The sequence below is a fragment of the Nicotiana tomentosiformis genome, chromosome 9 (genome assembly GCF_000390325.3).
Source record: "Nicotiana tomentosiformis chromosome 9, ASM39032v3, whole genome shotgun sequence".
NCBI classification, from domain to species: domain Eukaryota; kingdom Viridiplantae; phylum Streptophyta; class Magnoliopsida; order Solanales; family Solanaceae; genus Nicotiana; species Nicotiana tomentosiformis.
Window position 1 is genome coordinate 22,938,113 of NC_090820.1, and position 5,194 is coordinate 22,943,306.

General features: G+C 33.2%; 1 pseudogene; it reads right to left on the reverse strand.

Annotated features, from left to right (window-relative positions):
- Positions 1-3,530: 3,530 nt before the first annotated feature.
- LOC104115145 (glutathione transferase GST 23-like) lies at positions 3,531-4,980 on the reverse strand (annotated as a pseudogene).
- Positions 4,981-5,194: the final 214 nt, after the last annotated feature.

Genomic DNA, 5,194 nt, shown 5'->3' on the forward strand with positions numbered 1-5,194 from the left:
GAAATTTGACCAAACAATGTTGTCAAATGGTTTTAAGATAAATGAATGTGATAAATGCGTGTACATTAAAAATGTTCCAAATCACATAGTCATTGTTTGCCTATATGTGGATGATATGTTGATAATGAGTAATGACATTGCCAACATAAATGCTACTAAGCGTATGCTCAATAACAAGTTTGATATGAAAGACTTGGGAGTTGCTGATTTAATTCTGGGAATTAAGATCAATAAGACTCCTCAAGGTCTGGCATTGTCACAATCTCATTATATTAAGACAGTACTTGAAAAATTCAAGCACTTGGGCTTTAAAGTTGCAAAGACTCCAATTGACGTGAATCTTGCATTAGCAAAGAACAAAGGCCAAAGCATATCACAATTGGATTATGCTCGTGTATTGGGATGCTTAATGTATATCATGAATTGTACACGACCAGACATAGCTTGTGCTATAAGTAAACTGAGTCGATATACGAGCAATCCAGGCCAATCTCATTGGATGGCAATGAAACGAGTTTTGGGATATTTAGAACATACCCAGAACTTTGAATTGCACTACAGTAATTTTCCTGCGGTGATTGAGGGATACTGTGATGCAAATTGGATCACCGGTTCAACTGATTCTAAGTCCACGAGTGGATATGTATTCACTATTGGTGGAGGAGCGGTATCTTGGAAGTCGTCCAAACAAACATGTATTGCCCGCTCTATAATGGAGGCTGAATTCATAGCCTTAGATAAAGCCGGTGAAGAAGCTGAATGGCTCCGGAATTTCTTGGAAGACATTCCATTTTGGCCCAAACCGTTGGCACCAATATGCATACATTGTGATAGTCAAGCGGCAATTGGAAGGGCTGGGAGCGTCATGTATAACGGTAAATCTCGTCATATACGACGAAGACATAAAACCGTTAGGCAATTACTCTCTAGAGGAATTATCACAATTGACTATGTAAAGTCAAGTGATAATGTGTCGGATCCACTTACAAAAGGCCTAACTAGAGAGGTAGTTGAGAAATCATCAAGGGGAATGGGGCTATGGCCGAGAACAAGTCATTGTGGCGGTAACTCTACCTAGAAGACTGGAGATCCCAAGATCTAGGTTCAAAGAGATCAAACAAAGTCATTAATGACGGTTCAACATTGTCAAATAAAATTTTAGTCCATTCTCGTGATGAGACAATGTTCAGTACCAAGGATAAAGCATTAAAGCTTTTTAATGATTTCTAAATTTGATACGGGGTATATCAAATAGTGTATCTACAGGATGACACGTTTAGGAATCACCTATTTAAGTGTGAAGTGTGAGCCGCTTCAAGGAGAAATTTGTAAGGCCAGTTCTCTACGCACTTATGAAACCATGCGGTGTTCATGGCTGAAACGAACACAACAATGAGAACCAAAGACGGTTAAGGGTTGATTGTGTGACTTATGGTTGTCTAGATATACACCAAAGATCGACGGTTCAAAGATATCAAATCTACCGATTGACCGAGTATATCCGACATAAGTTTACTACGGAAAGTTCAAAGGAAAACCTACTTATCCAGATGCAATTAATCCTTGCTTGTAAATCACACAGTTTTTCATGCATACTTCCTTGATATAGCCATTCCCCATTCATGTGGGGGATTGTTGAGGTTTTATTTTTTAAGATGTAATATTCTTAAAATGAGGGTGAATGGGAAATGGAGGGAAAATAAAATTTTGAGTAAAATTTTAAGTTTTCCCCTCTTAACAATGAGACATTGTCCCATATTGGAAGTGGAAGACATTTTTGGTGGGTATATATATAATTGCTCTTCTTGTAGCTCTTAAAGAGTTAAGAAGAAAGCAAGCCTCGCGCCGTCGTCGTCGTCGCTCGCTCGGCTCGGCTTCGGCTACGGCTACGGCTACGGCTTCGGCTTCGGCTTCGGCTTCGGCTTCGGCTTCGGATTTGGATTTGGATTTGGATTTGGATTTGGTCAAATGATCGATTGATTGATTAATTTTTTGGACCAAATTTATTTGTTAATAGTAAATATTAACGTAAGATTATCCGTATTTGTAAACGGATATTTTCCAATCCGTGTATTGATAATTTGGCAGCCGGATAATGGTCTTCCCACCATGAAGTGCTTGCTCCACAAACATGAAGTGCTTGCTCCACAAACATGTAATGCTTGCTCCACCATGAAGGGTGGACGTTTGGTCTTGCACTCCTTCTTGGCTGCTATATATATGAGCAGCAAATGTTGAAGAAAGATACTCAACTCAACATACAATTCGCTCAACAAATTGGCTATACATTGCATTCCTTCCTCTCAGAACTTCCATACGTTTTTCTGAGTATATACTCCTTCGTTCTGCATTATTTTTAACTTCAAACAAAGCAACTGTAAGTGTGATTTGCTACCGAACTTTGTGTTCGCCGAAACACTGGGGTTTGAAGTACCGCTACACCAGTGTGTTATTCGTTCTATCCTGGGAGGAAATAATCCATAACCTTGGGTACTAGGAGGGGATTAAATTCCTTAAGGAAACACTGTGAATTCAGTGGGCTCGAATTTATCATTATTGTTTCATTACGTTAACTTATATTTTGCAGAATTAATATTTACAAATACAGCAATATTGACCGGGAATAACAAATTGATCTAATTTTATACTAAGGGAAAAGAGGGTAAGACAGTAATTTAAATAATTCAACAGTCAATACAAAGATCTTTTATGAAAGTTTAACTCATGAAATTTCCATTTAAAAGAAGTTTTAAAAAATGAATTTATTATAGCATGTTGATACGAGGATTGGAAATTTATTAATCAGTTCATTTTTGAAGTATAGATTTCTTACCTAAATTGCAGAGAGATTAACAACCCAAGTGGTAAATTATTGAATATTTTTTTGTAATGTAGGTAGTTTCTTAACCAAGTGTCCTAGGATGGCTAAGTATTACTATATGCTATGTCGTGGTAAGCTAAATTTTTATTTTTATATAGGAAAAATGAATTCATATTTTAAATATAGGAAACTTATTAAATTCATTGTGTGAATACATGAAAATGGAAAATTCCTGGTCGCTTATAAGAGAAGAGCTATTTATGAAATTCTTATGATTAAACAAGTATAACTCATTACTACGTCTTTTGCCGAAAAAATCAAGTTATATAGCACTGAAAAGTGTTCAAATTAGTAATTACCCTTATACATTACAAAAAAGAATAAATAAATAAATTAGAATTAGCTACGAATTTCGTCGCTAAATCGCTCGTACCTAACACTTTTTTAAAAAATTATCGGTCACTAATCCGTCGTTAAATATGATTAGCGACGAATTTTTCTGTTTAGCTATATAATTTGTCCGTCGCTACTTCATGTAATTATTGGTATAGTTAAGATGTTATAAATTATAATATACAAATTATTTTTAAGTTATCGGATTTTGACATGCTATAAGTAATTACCTGGTATAATAAATTAACTCAACTTGATAACAGAATTTAAACTCATAAAAAAAAATTGAAACTATTACAAGAAGAAAAAACTTACACACACATATATTAATTAATTAATTTTTTATTTATTTTGTTCAACAAACTCAAGATGCTAGCAACATGTCTCTTGTAAGTTTAAAAGGAAAATATAATTTTTGGTGATTAGGAAAACTCTCTTTTATCACAAGTACTTCTTTGAACTTTTTCATCCATTTTTGTAAATTAGGGAATGAGTTTTCTTCAAGCAGTTTGACACCTCCGACTTCTTCTATGATTTTTAGCCAATGAGAAATCCATCCAAAGATTATGTCGACTATTCCAATTTTTCCTCCACTGAAAAATAGTTTCTGATTTCTAAAACCATGTTCTTCAATTGTTTTCAACATTTCTAAGCTGGACTTTACTGCCCTTTCTTGTTCTTCCCCTGTGGCTCTAAAAATAATCCAAAGAGATACACTCTGCAAAATATTTTCAAATATACTATCAAGGTCAGAGGTAATAGTTATGAATGAAAATATTAGGTGTGAAATTTTTTTTTTTTTTTTTTTTTTGGACGTAACAATTTTTAGACATCGTTTTTGTTCATTTTTTCTTAACTTTTAGGAGGAGAGTGATCCTGTGAATATAGAGAAGTGAAGGAAAAGGAGACTACTAAAGGTGAAGGAAATGAAGACTATTCATATCGGTAGAATTACGTGCAATAAGCTTTTAACTAAAAGTCAATCTTATAAAAAAATTCTACATCAGTGTATAAACCTTATATGAATTTAAATAAATTGATAGTAAAAAATTACATTCAAAGATAAACTCATTGGAAATCGACGAGAAAAGGATAAAAAATACCCTTATACTACACAAATATTATAATTTTACTATATGTTATACTTTAGGATGATTTATATAATTATCGTTAGCAAATTATTTCATATATATTTGTCCTCAACTCTAACCAGCTCCAACCTGAAGCATAACAAATGATAATTTTAACATATAGTGCCGTTAATCCTAATAGAGCTGCGAAGCGTAAAATTTGAACTATATATACTCAAAAGTAAAAATGTAAAATTGAATATCTTTCTCAAAGTATTTTGGAGAAAATACATGCCGATTTGCTAACGGCAAGAATAACGAATAGCCCCAAAGTTATAATATGGAAGAATAAAATTAAAACATGAGTGCAAATAATGTTACCTTTTCTTCGAAATAATTAACCCAAAATCGAGCCACAGCTTTTTCATAAGGATCACTTGGGAACAATGGATACTGATTCGGCCATTTTTCTTCAAGATATTCAAGGATAACCATAGATTCACAGATTGGTTTTCCAACATGAACAAGAACTGGGATTTTTTTGTGAAGAGGATTATATTTCAGAAGCAAATCACTTTTATTTGCCAAATCTTCTTCTATATATTCATATGATAAGCCCTTTAATTTAAGAGCCCATATTATTCTTAAAGAATAAGGACTAGGCCATGCACCATATAGCTACAAATCTTGATCCATTTTTTGGTCTCTAAGTTTCTGAATTTTCTTTGTCATTTTAAAAGAAAATATTGAGAGTTTATACTTGGTCAACAAGCAAAGGGTTTTGAATTTTCATTAATAAAGTTTAGAATATAGCACCTTTGGTTAGACTAATTAATTAATTAACTAATTAAGATTAGTTCAAATTATAATGTATTAGTTATCTTTATGAATTTTTATCAACTTAGTCAAA